Source organism: Cotesia glomerata, linkage group LG7, assembly GCF_020080835.1.
Source record: "Cotesia glomerata isolate CgM1 linkage group LG7, MPM_Cglom_v2.3, whole genome shotgun sequence".
In the NCBI taxonomy this organism is placed as follows: domain Eukaryota; kingdom Metazoa; phylum Arthropoda; class Insecta; order Hymenoptera; family Braconidae; genus Cotesia; species Cotesia glomerata.
In genome coordinates, this window is record NC_058164.1 from 8429789 (window position 1) to 8443960 (window position 14172).

General features: G+C 27.3%; 1 protein-coding gene across 2 annotated transcripts in view; it reads right to left on the bottom strand.

The window, feature by feature from the left end:
• Positions 1–13253, bottom strand: part of LOC123268775 (homeobox protein 2) — a 165918-nt gene extending 152665 nt beyond the window's left edge. For both annotated transcript variants that reach the window (XM_044734132.1, XM_044734131.1), the window contains exon 1: positions 13016–13253. The gene's annotated coding sequence lies outside the window, so the exon portion shown is untranslated. The remainder of the gene's footprint in view (positions 1–13015) is intronic.
• Between the last annotated feature and the right edge of the window lie 919 nt (positions 13254–14172).

The following is a 14172-nucleotide window of genomic DNA, read 5'->3' on the forward strand; positions in this document are numbered from 1 at the left end:
AAATTATTTAAAGTACCAAAACAATTGTGGAATTAATAATTTTATAAATTGTGAAAGTCACCAAAGAAATTACAAGTAAGATACTTTAATAATGATGATGATAATAATAAGTTACAAGTTATTGAGAGAATCCTAGAAAAGTTGGCAGTCTAGAACTCGATTACTTCTGGGCTTGAGACTGGAGATCGAGAATAAAGAAAACGAGCTGAGAATAATTAAATAAGAAAAAAGTGGTAATGCAACGTCTGACCGAGAGACATTAAATTAGATGAGAGTGATTCTACGCGGTGTCGACGTATATAGATCTTGATGACAAACCTTTACTTGCAAGTTTACTTTCATTTGAACTATTCTTTCTATTACTTTCATCCAGGAAATTATAACTGGTCTCGCTGAGCTGGCTAACTACTCAGCTACCACGGCTAATGCTATTATGCCATTTTTTTTTATTTATTTTTTTTTTTTATATCTTATAAAAGATCGATTTCACATTAAACTTTATGTTTTAAGAATTTCTTCTTCAGTTGATAATTAAATATTAACCTTGATTATTACATCAATTTGAAAATGTAACTTTGGAATTTAATAACGTGTTAAAAATAGATAAGAGATTTTACAACTGCATTTTACTCTAACATTTAAACTGAAACTGTAAATACAATTTGAATTTATTAGCAATTAAATTACCGGCAGTAATAAAGAAAATTACTTTACTAAAAACTAATAATAGACCGTTTTTAAATACGTTTAATCGGCAAATAGATGTAAACGTTTGTAAAGTTAAACACATTTGAAATGTACTTTAGACCTAGATCTATCCGGAATCGGAAGTATTATGCCGTTACTTCTGAAAATAAAACAAAGAATTTTAATTTTCAATGCAAAACTTAAACTTTTATAAATCTTAGTTTTTTTATCTTTACCCGTGAAAATATTTTCTAATGTTTTCATAAATAGCTTGACATGAAAATTGTTGATATAAGAAGATTTTTTCATGAGTATAATTATTATCAAAAAAAAATATCTCAATCTTAAATTACTTATTAATTAAAATGTGATGAAATGCCAATTTTTCTTTGTAATTTAATTAACGCGCCACCTTCATACTACCAACATAAAGTAAAGAAAGAAATTAGGACTATTTTATTTTAGCACTAGATTTTTGACCGATCAATTATTTAGCCAATGATTTTCCTCGATCTACAACATTATTATCGACATATTATTAAAAAAAGCTTATTTAAATGCATTCTGGATTGAGTTAGAAACAATATTAAAAAGGTATAAATAATTGAGAATCACGCTATTATTATCACAATCAAATAACAATATCCATTTGTATGACAGTTACGATGTTAATATTCGATTTTTTTAAATGAAATGGAATAACAACAAAACTTCGTATCACGAGAACATGTGATATAATAACTAACAACAATAACAATGTGTAATATAATATAAACGGCGTGATATTTAAATACTGGTAAATTATAACCCGATATTTACATTATTGAACGAACGTTTTAAATATATATTAATTTCCACACTACAAAAACATTGTATTATCGTAAATTAATGATTGATGTAAATATTTGTCAGATTGCCTCCGGAAATAGAAAATTTTAATTATTTCCACGAATTATTGGTTGGCTACTGAAAAAATGATAAAGCACTGACTAAAATAAAAGTATTGTTAACGATTCGTAAAAAATTTTTTAATGTGGCCATTACAGACGATATATTAAAATAAAAAAATAATTTATTATAATTTTTTATTTTTTTTAGAAGTATGTTCATCAATTAACATGTCGTTTTAATTAACATTTGATGCAGTCATTTATTGCATTAAAAACTATTGTCAGATACTTCTTTGGGAAAGTATCCTTAAGATCTCAAACTTAACTCTCTTGTATTGAGATGATTTAGAGACAATTTGTCCCCTGTCGGAGATTTTTAACACTATTTTGAGTCGCAAAATTATATATGAGCATATCAAGCCTGATGTAGACATATCAAGCCATATATGTACTAGTTTGCTCCAATGGGGCTTAATATGTAGCCAATTTTCACATTAGATCATATATATACGGAAATATCAAGCAATATAAAAAGAAATTGTTACACGGATAAAAAAGTGAACTTATAGTTTTATTTAACTATAAATAGAATTTATTTAAATCGGCATCAGTAAACATTATGTAAATATAAACATTTAAGAGACAAAATTTATCCGAAACGAAAAAGTATTTTTTTAATAAAATTAATCTATTATTTGAAAGTAAACAACAATATCTTGGTTGAAAATATAAAATAAAATTACCGTTGGTAAAAGTATGTTGATGAAAAGTTAGCGACATGAAGTGTACTCATTCCCTTGACACTCTTACGAGGTACATGACTCTTGCATTACCTTTTCCTTTTATCGTCTGAGCTACTATACGTCGAACGAGATAAGCGACGTAAACGACGGAAAGGAAATGCATATAGTAAACCAGAGGGCATAGAGATGATCATGTGAGCACGTGCCGAGTCTTTGTCAGCCATCAGTACACATTACTCCGTACTCTCTGCTGTGAGAGTACTACTGACTGCTGAAACACTACTGAGTACACTAGATGTATGCATTGTGCCCGATATTTATAAAGAGAAAGGAAATATTCTCAAAAGTCAAATACGACTCATTTGAATAAACGGGTAGTTTATGCTAATTGCTCCATATTATGAATAAGTGCATAATTAAGACATTATCACATATTTATTATTGTAAGTACTTTCCGAATAAAACAATTTATTTTGCTATTTTTTGTGAGCATTAATTATGAATAAAAAACCTTGAGTAGCTCTATTGTTATGAAATTTAATTAGCAAAAATTTTAAATCAACATTCCAGGTAAAAAAAAATAATTATTGACATCCGATTTTATTTTTAGACATTTAATTTGTCAACAACATGATTAATAAAAGTTAAACATATTTTTATAAAATTTAATAATTTTAAAGATAAAAACAATCATTTTAAAAAATATGGATCCAAAAAAAATATTTTAAATAATTTCATCTCCTAAACTGGTTATCTTGGATCAAGATTCTTTCTTTTAATATCAGTACGTCAGATATTAAAATTTTTTTAATTTCTTTCTTGATGTAACCAAATAAGACAGTCTATAATATAAAAAAAAAAGTTGATTAACATACCACAAAAGAACTTTATTCATGAAAAAAAAAAAAAAAAAAAAAAAAAAAAAAATTAATTTAAATAAATAAAATTCACTTTCAATAAATTTGATTTCCTTTGAAGAATTTAAAAAAAACTTAGAAATTTTTGTTGAAAATAGTTCCTGCCTTAATTTAGTATACAAAAACTAGATCAGAAATTTTAGGTAATAATTTAAAGATAAAAAAAAAAACCATTAAACATTAAATAAATTTTCTTAAGCCCAATAACTAGTAAACTTCCAATTTCAATAATTTATACCAAGATTTATCTGCAGTAATAAAAAAATTTTATTTAGCAAAATCATAGGCTTAAAATTACTACTTATGATCCATAAATTTTTATTATTTTTATTGATTAAAACTGATAGGAAAAATTTAAAAAATGTTTCCCTTCCGACGTCTAGAAAATCTTATCAAACATCTTTCATTATTCTGTCTAAATAAATTCAAAACATAGACATGTTTTGACTTTACTTAACAAACGATGCGAGCTTAATGATAATTCGTTAACAAATTAAATAAAGAGTACTTGTTTATACATAATTCATCAATTAACACGTACAGTAGATCCTATCAGCGATTTAACGCTCATTTTTTTCCTTTCCTTCTTTCATCCGTATATAATTTTAATGTTACATACATTTTATCTATCGAGCACACTTCCGTATACTTAATTATATAAGATATAAGGTATGAAGTATTTTTTAACTTGATATAAATCACTTTAACTATATTTATACATGATTATCGTAAAATAAAAAATAAAAACAGTAAGTAAGTAGATTTTAAATCATCCATGACCAAGTTATTCAACCAGACTATTTTTCGAATACTCCTTATACCTGTAAGTTAACTTCACCGCCCATTATTATTATCAAATGTATGTCTACCTATAATACACATGTAATAAAAATAAATAATTATTTTCCTTTACACCAGTATTAAAAACTGTAAACTGGTTTTATTTATGTTACCGGTTATTATTAATTATGAATTATAATTGTGGTAAAAAATTATATTTTATTATAAATTATAATAATAAATAATAATCAATCACTAAGGCTTGTTAGAGCCATTAGGGTCATATTAAATTCACCAATCGCTGAAAATAAATAAAAATAAAAATTCTTTGAATCGTTAGTCAATAAATAATGTAAATTTATAAAATCTATTTATGAGGCACTAAATTTAAGGAAAAGGAAAGAAAGAAAAACTTAAAACCGAAACTAGTAAAAAGTATTTGAAAAAAAAATTGATAATAAAGCAGCAATTAACTTTCACATGAAGCCTGATAAAACTCGCGGCGCGTAGATTCTGTTGGTGTGAGAAAGGTACTTCGAAGGAATGTGGAACAAATTTGCTGGCTCAAGCGATGAAAACTCCCGTTGCATTCTTCGTGTTCGATTGTTTTTTTGCTCGAGTCCGTATTCATTTATTTTTTATGCCCAAAATAAAATTTAATTACTCATTGCTATTTCTCATTGTTACTTGAAATAAAAAAAAAACTAGAAGAATTTTTTCTGATTATGACTATTGTTGTTATTACTACGGAGGTTATTTGTAAGACGGATACCGATATTAGTATTGGTATTGGTATTGGTGTTATTGAGTTAATTTAATGGCCGGGCACAGGACACTCGATTAAGTTCAATACATATTCAAATGGAAGTTCCTGATGCTTCGGAATGCTGTCCTGCCACCTCATGCGCTCTGGCATAACGGTACCGAGCTGAATCTCCTGATGATATCCTACAGGCAAACCATATAACATATATAACGTACAGCATACAACTGACCCATGTGTATTACACCTGTACACGGCTCTGTATAACGAGATATTATTCGGGTGTAATATTTCAACCGGATTATCATTAATTTGTTCTTTTATTTTATTTCCGTCATCGGGAGTGAAAAATTGCGTTAAGTTAATTTATTATTTAATTGAACTTTTACATATGGGGCTTACCCATTTCACACTAAATTTAAAAATTTTTTTTAAATTTATAAAACTTCACCTCAAATTTTTTTTTCTCTTAATGTATCTTTACAATTAACCATACATTTTTTAAATAATACGATTTATTATTAAATTATTCCGTTAAAGAAGAAAACGAAAGTAACGTTTACGCTAGAGGCGTGCAAAAAATTTTTCATTTTTAAATTAAAATAATTGATAAGTTTATTATATTATCATTTTCATAAAAGATTGATTTCAGCGTGGCAATAAAAATTCATTTATATGATTAAATTATTTTATAATAAATAAAATGAAGAAACGTTCATAATAATGAAATTTTTATATTAATGTGTAGTCAATTAACAACTTATGTTAATTTAAAATTTATTAAAAATATTCTCTTACTCATAAAGTTGTTTATTCAGAATGATTATTGTCGTTTATTTATTAACGATATTAATAGCAGTTATTGATTACAATTGTACGGAAGTTAAAATTTAGTATTTGTTTGATGTAAATAATGCAATTATTTATCCAATAACAATAACTACTGTAATAATCTGTATAACTTGGTAATAAATTTTAATTATGTAAAGTTATAAATATTCATTTTTTTGTCATTATGATTTTAAAAAAGTTTGGAAAATCCAAAAGTGCACGACTCATAATGCTCATTTAATTATAAAATAAAAAAAAAAAAAAAAAACATAAGTCGTTCAAAATTAGTTGCCGAAAAAACAGCTGTACTAGGAAGATACTGCACAAGCGCCTCTGGTGGAATAAATGTACATAATATCTATAGATATGTCACCATCCATGTTAATTTTACATGGATATATATAGATATACAGTCTTGTAGTTTTCGTTTTTTATTAATTGCAATTAAACGACACTGAATTAATTAATCATTCGCATTCAGTGACCTACAATCGTCGATTAGAATTTTTAAAAAAAAAATTTAACTCAAATAATTGATTTTTTCACAAGTTACAGTGTTTCCGGGTTTCACACATGACGGACAGGAAATTTTTTTGACCTATTTCGGTGTTTTTTTCCAATTCTATTGCAGTAAATCAATTTTTAAAAAGTATGAAAATAATCTCCATTAAATTATCTCGACAATAGTATGCAAAATATCTTGATTCCGTGAACTAACAAGGCTATAATAATAAAAATAGCCGCCAAAATGAGGCGAAAAAAATTTTTCGATCGTAAAGCACTCTCTGATGCTTCGCATCATGAGTCGTGCAATAAACTGTTTGTAAAAAGATTGACTCGCCGTTGTTTTTTATTTGCATGTTTGGAAAAACTAACTTAAAGATCGGTAACTACGTTTCCATTTAAAATTCATATTAAGTTTACTATCACTAAGTAATAGCACGTCGTTAAAACGTTATTCGCGATAAATTTAAGGATGTTAATTGTCTTTTAAATACAGAACTTTCTGAGTGTTTTTAAATTGGTTAGCTGGTTAGGTTACAATTAAAATTTATAAAGTAACATAAAATGCTCGTAAAAGATACCTTTGTAAAAAATTATTATTATAATTAAAATTAAAAAAAAATTTACCGTAAAAACTTGATATTTTTCAGGTCAAAAGATGTCAGATTTTTTAAGACAATAATTTTTTGACCAAAAGATGATTTTGTTGATTTTGACCGTAATTTTAACTATAAGTTATAAGAATTTAATAAAATTAAACATAAAGAGAAAAAAAATCTAATAGTTTATTACTCTGAAATTCGTGGATTCGAGCCCAAGCGTCAGCAAGATACTGTCTACTATTCTACAGAAGAAAGTTTAATTGAAAAAAATTTTTAATCACTCTATCATTTGTTCTACTTTTATTTAATGTAAAAATAATAAATGAAGAACAAGTCAATTAGTGTAATTGTTCAACCTTAACCATGATTACATTAGTACATTTAAACTACAGACCAACTGACGTTTTTCAATTCGACTTTTTTCTGGAATTATCTTTATTATCTTTAGTACGACTCTTTATTTTCTGAAATTATAATTTAAACATAAATGTTTTCATATTGCAAGATTAATTTAAAAATTCTAAAAGAAATTATAGACATGTTAATAATAGAGTAAAAATTAAAACTGTGAACAATCAAAAACTTTGTGAAAAAATGAACTGTTATAAATTCGGTTTTAATTATGCCGACTATTTGATGCAGAAATAACACAGTTATATTTACGGAAAAATGTTAAATAAAGCATATAAAACAATCGGAGTAGTTTATTGACATTAACAAAATTAAATTAATATAAATCAAATCCCTGCAGATTGCAACGAAATTGTAGAAAGAAACAAATACACAAAGTGCGTTCAAATGAAAACAATTATTTTTAATTAAAATTGAAATGATAATTAATTCGTTGAAATATTTAATTTAAATGACACCTCCCCCTAAATCATTATTTAAAAACATTTTCGTTTAAACAATTGCGAGATGAAAGGAATTCGGAATAAACTAATACAATAAAATTTGGCGTAATTTAATTTGCATGGCTCTGTCTTTATCAATCTTATTTACAATTTCATGAAAGATAAGAAAAGCCCAAGTCGATTAGGACAAACGGACTCAATCGTCCTTAGTTCCCTGTCCTTGAGAAAGAAATATTCCTATCACGCTATCTTACTAAGACATAACTCGACATTTACGAAATCCTACCTGCCAGAAGATGCTTTTCTTTCTCCTTCTTCCTCACTATAACCTTTACTTATATTCTTATCTCGTCTTATGTCACAGTAAGATAAGCTCAGCCATACCTCTTTTTCTTTTTTGTTTTTTTTTATATGATATAAATTATAACCTGAGCTTATTTATTTATAGCTAAATTATCCAATTATAAATTCTTATTTACAAGTCAAGTTCAAAGTTCAGGTTAATTTATAAATGTATACAATAAAATTTTTTGTTTCACATCACATGTGTTTTATAAAGTTTGCTTAGAAATGAATAGCTTATAAAAAATAAATACTATATATTAATTATAATTGACTATTCAATGTTTGGCAATGTAATCTATAAATGTATATATGTGCATCTTTTCGTTTTTGAATCTAAGCAAGAAAAAAAATTATCCACATATTTTAATGTTAAATCATTATTTAAAAACATTTTCTCTAAAATATTATCAAAAAAAACATCATTTTCAAGTTGGATATTTTTCTTTACATCACAACCCGTGTAAAAAAAAAGTTTCCGGAATAGTTCCTGGTCCGGAACGTTCCTGTGATAAGACAATCCGGAACATCCCCGGAATACTTTTGCAATGTTCTCGAAATAGTTCTGGATCATTCATGGAACACTTCCGGAACATTTCCGGAAAATCTCCAACAGACTTATAAAACATCGCTGGAGTACTTCGAGAATAAATTAGGAATATTTCCGGAACATAATCCAAACGTTTACCGGAAATGTTTCAGAAGTATTCGAGGATTTTTCCAGGAATATTTTAAACATATCCCCGATGTATTCCCGATATATTTTGTAACTATTCCCGATTTGTTCCAGAAGTATTTCGGGAATATTCCAGGAGTGTACCGGAGATGTTCCGGAAGTATTCCTAATTTATTCTGGAAGTATTCTAGCGATGTTCTATAAATCTGCCGGAGATTTTCCGGAAATGTTCCGGAAGTGTTCCACGGATGTTCCAGAACTATTTCGAGAACATTGCAGAAGTATTCCGGGGATGTTCCGGATTGTCTTATCATAGAAACGTTCCGGACCAGGAACTATTCCGGAACTTTTCAGGAAATTTTTTTTTACACGGGAAATATCTATTAGCTAAGCCTTATGACTCGCGATACCTTATATGAAACTAAATCGAATAATATATTGATAATCACGAAATTAAATTAGATGTTACAAAAAAAATTACTTTATCGTTTTTTTCTAGATAGCTGTTTTAATAACTTAAATCCTGTTAATTCAATTTCAACTCGTTTAACTTTATTTGATATGCATTAGCATAGTAACTTATTTAATTCTATAAAACCTATTACACAAGATCAATTTACTTTTAACGGATATTATCGACTTTAATTATAGAGACAGAAAATGTAAAATATAGAATTATTTGTTGCAAAATATAAACATTTTTTTGTACAAATTAACCGAACGTCAATCACAAGTGAAAACGTAACTTCACAATCAGACTCCACTTCAATCGTTGAACTGCTGGTATTTTGATTGAAAATACGGTTTTATAATATATAAGTTCACCACTGCACAATAAATCTTCTATTTGTATTAAAATTTTAAAAATTCTTTGATGAATCACAAAGTTCAACTGTTATTTTTTTTTTTTTTTTCTGTGTACGTATCGAGTCGGAAAAGAAAATTCAATATGTTTCTGTTAGAAGTACACTCTGTTTACCAAAGCGATTTAAAAGCGTATCGAGGTACACAGAGAGAGAAGGGGGAAATAATTGACTTAAATAATATAAGTTGAAGTATTAAACAAGTACGCGGTGGCAAAAAGAATTCATTCACTCAGCTTAAAAGCTGAGAAAGAAAAATGATAAAAATATTTTATTCTTTAAAAAAAAAAACTTTAAAATAATCTAAATTTTTTTTTAATTACATTTTATTTAACGTTACAAATTATAATTAATAAAATTAATTCCATCTCAATAAAAAGTATACAGTATGGTAAAAATATATTTTACACTGTCAAAATATTTTGATACCAATTTTTATTCCAAGGAAATTATTTACAGCTCTTAGAATTTCCAGGAAGTTCCCGGATGACAGAAGGTCGGCTGACCTTGACCAACTTTCAGTATTGTTATTACTTCAATAAACAGCTGAGCTCATATACAAAAAAGGGTACGTCAATCTTGAAAACTTGTCATAACATCGAAATGTTAGTTCAATTCTAATTATAAAATCACAAAAAATTTTTGGGGTGAAAGTAGCCCTGTCAATTTTAAAATAAAAAGATCGCTGTAGTATCCAATGAAATAAAAAATGACTCTTTATAAAAAATTTAATTTCCTCAAAAAATTATTCATTGTGATCAACGGGCAATTGACGCGATACGTGCACACAGATATTATTAATTTCTTCCAAGATCATTCGACTTCTAACTTCACACATCAACTGCTTGGACATTTACCATGAATGTGGAATGTCTGATACATTTCGTTTAAACTGTATTAATCTCTGATTGTAAAAATTATGTCATCGATCGAATAAAAATTAACATTTTATTAAATTTGATAATGCAAAATAAAAAAATTATCAATATCATTTGTAGTATGACTTTTTCAAATATTTATAATTCCTTTAACTCTTTTGCAATGATTTAAATCCTATGACAGTATTTTATTCAACAAAAAATCAATAATAAATAGCTCCGTTAAGAAATATATAGCTGAATTATGTATCAATATATTTTGTCTTGGAACAATAAAAAAAAAGAAATTGACATCTTTATGCGCGAAATTGAAATATTCTTATATTTGTTCAGAAAACTTGACATATTGAGAGCTACTTTTTCAATTGAATTTTCACATAAAAATAGTGTCAATATTATAGAAAACTCAAGCAATGATATTGTATTCTAGTTTTTTTTTATATATTTTTTTGTATACCAAATATGTACCGGTCATTTATTTTCCGGTTTTCAAGTCTTGATAGCCCAATAAAATTGAACCTCGAATAAAAAATGCTCCCAAATTAACTGCAACCTAAAACCATCAATCACTAAAAACACCAAATAACTTAAACCGTTTCTCATAAATCAAAATCGAATTATAGAGGTCAAACGTCAATAATTGAGTAATCAATCCTACATTCTCTATATTTTATAAGTATTTCCTAATAATTAGTAATTACTAATCAATACATACTTTTACCACAAAAAAACCGGATCAAATAAAATAACAAACATAAAACTGTAAACACAAAAGATGATATCAAGCGGTTACAGAAATGAAATTACAGTATCCCTTCCGGCACGTCTGCTTACCACGTTCGTTTTGATGTGATATCTATACCCAGAAGTGGATCACCCCCGACTATAGTCGTATACGACCATCGCATCTTCATCATACATGTACTTTTTCCATTACACTGTATATATCTACTAACTCTTCTCTTTTTATTTGGCTTTGCTTATTTTCGCTATGGGATCTATAGAGCAAAATGACCAACTAAAATATAACCTCTATATTTGATCGTTAAACCCGACCGTAATGAAAATACACCCTCGTGGCTTTAGGTCCACAACCTGGACGAGAAAAATGAAATTTAATATCCAAAATAGGAGTTTCTTTGCGAAGAAAAATATTCTTCTTTTACTCCAAATTTTATAGAAGTTTTTTTAGTATTAATACTTTTTTTAATAAACAGAATTGTTTTTTAATATTTCAAGTGTGCAATTGATTTATTTTTCACTTTTTCGAATCTATTATAATTTTTCAAATCGGTTTAATTTTATTTTAACGTTCAAGATATTTAATATAAAAATTTTGAATGATACTGAAATTAAATTTTCAATAATAATAACATTTAATCATTTTTAACACAAAATTTTAGAAATAATTCACATCTAGAGAATGTAAAAATCTGTAAATGTAAATTCTTATAAATATTTTTGAAACTCTTAAATAAAATAAAAAAATCTTGCAAGTTGTATCGCATTAAATGATTTATGTAAAAAATTATTTAAAATACAATAAATTATTATGTATACCATCAACGGAATTTAAAAAAAAAAGTCATTAGCCTGATGTTCTAGCCTGCTCTTAAAATTCTTTTAATTTAATGCCGAAATTTTTTATAAGCCCGCTGCTTATAAAAAAACTTAATCCAGTAATTAATTACTCAAATATGAATATTTGACATCACTACTTTTAACTTTAAATCGAAATTATTCTCGAAAATACAATCAACATTTGTAATAAAATTTTTTATGAAAATATTTGACATGACTTAAGAAATGAGTAACTCACTTTATTTTTATTTACACCCGTGCCGATAAAATTTTATCCCAGATTTAAATAAATTTTGTTTATCTGCATACGATTATAAAAAATTAAAAAATCAGTATGTTATATAGATATACTTGTACGACGAGCGGATCATGTTTCTCGAGATGAGATAAAACTTGTAATGACATGCACTCACCAGTCAGATAAAATTGCAACCAAACAGCTTTAATTATACCAAGATCAAAAAATTTTAGTACTTCATTTTAATTATATATTTTTTATCCCAATACAAAATAAATACACCCGACCAACTACCGCAACTTTTTAACTTTTAATATTTGCCCGTTCTTAATAATTTACGTCAAACGGTTTATTCAGTGAGTGAATTTGTTTAATTATTCCATGTTAATTAATAAAATGAAAAAAAAAATTTTTTTTTCAGCCGGGTCGTTAAAAACTGAGGGACGAAAGAAAGTTGGAAAAACCTAACTAACTTTGTTTCTATAAATTAAATTATAAATTTAAAACAAATAACAGTGATGGAAATAGATGCGAAGTAAAAAGTTTTACTGGAGAAGATGTTGCAAACAGAGAGAGAGAGACAACTGCGGTCAAATAATTCGGCAAGTGCTTGGTACTTGTACAAAACTTTAAAAATAATCATAATTCTGGACTCGAACCGCATGCAATTATTTCCCGGGTGAAATTCCACCTGCGGTAATTTCGATCGTTTTTGGCAAAACCGTTACCCTAGCCACTGGTGTCGCACTATTTACATTTTTTAAATTGAAAATAGGCGTGAAAAATTAAAAATTTTATTTTTTTATTCATTTAACTATCACTTATTTCAACTAGGAACACAATTTTCAAATAAAAATAAAACTCACCACTGTTTTTTTTTTTTTTTTTTCGGAGTCAATCACTTGAAAGTAAAACAAATCCCAAAATTTGACAAAAATCAAAAACCGACTTTCACTAAAAAAAATCGTAAGTTATTAGCGAGAGATAAGAATTAAGTTTAAACATACACACACGATAAAAGTTTGAATTAAAGAGTTAGAGATGGAGAGAGTCTGAGACTGCCTTCCATCGAGAGACGCGCGAAGCGACTGAGCCGTTAAAGTCCCCACTGTACACAGAGACTACTGAGTTTGAGTCTACTGCCGGTCGGCGCACCCGCTCTCATGGACCGCCGATTCTAGGTCGATCATTCATTAATGTTATTTAACTTTATTTCGATTCAAATTATTTTTACGCGTTAACTTCCGGCTTTTCACTGCGGGACACGAAAAAACTGTTAAAAATCTATTTAATTTACCCAATTACTGATTGGTCACTGATGCTAATTCGTTAATTTTTAATCAACACTTGGGACACATTTTCAATGCTGGATAATGTTTATTTATTATTTATGATGCTGAAATTGAGAGACATTTGATAATTTTTAGAATTTTTTTTGCACATAAATTATAGCGAGAAAAATTTATTTAATAAATTCCGTGTGTAGAAACTCTAACAAATTATAAACGCAATTTTTATAAAATAATACCCTGGACTTAGATTATTTTTTAAGAAAAATCAAAATGAAAATTAATTTAGCAGATATTTAATAATTTTAAGAATTTTTTTAACAAATAAATTATGGCTAAAAAAAATTAATATATGTAGAAATTTTTAAAAGTTAAAAATGGAACTTTTTTGAAATAATTTTTCCAAAGAAATTTGTTTGTTAAAAAAAAAAAATTAGTAAAACGGTTCACCCTAAAGGCCATCCCTGCAACTTCCCGCTAATTCCGTACCTGGGCGCTTAAAATTGTACTTATGACGTCTTTGAGATTTTTGAGCTCAAAATATAATTTATGTGATATTTTGAGCTCACTGAGCTCAAAGAGATAGTATTTCTATGCATTTGAGCTCTTCGAGCTCAAAAGTCTGATAGAAGTTTTATAGAACACTACTTTTGGAATTTTCAAACCGCAATAACTTTTGAATGGATCAACCGATTTTCACGCGGTTGGCGGCATTCGACGCAGTTTCATCAGCC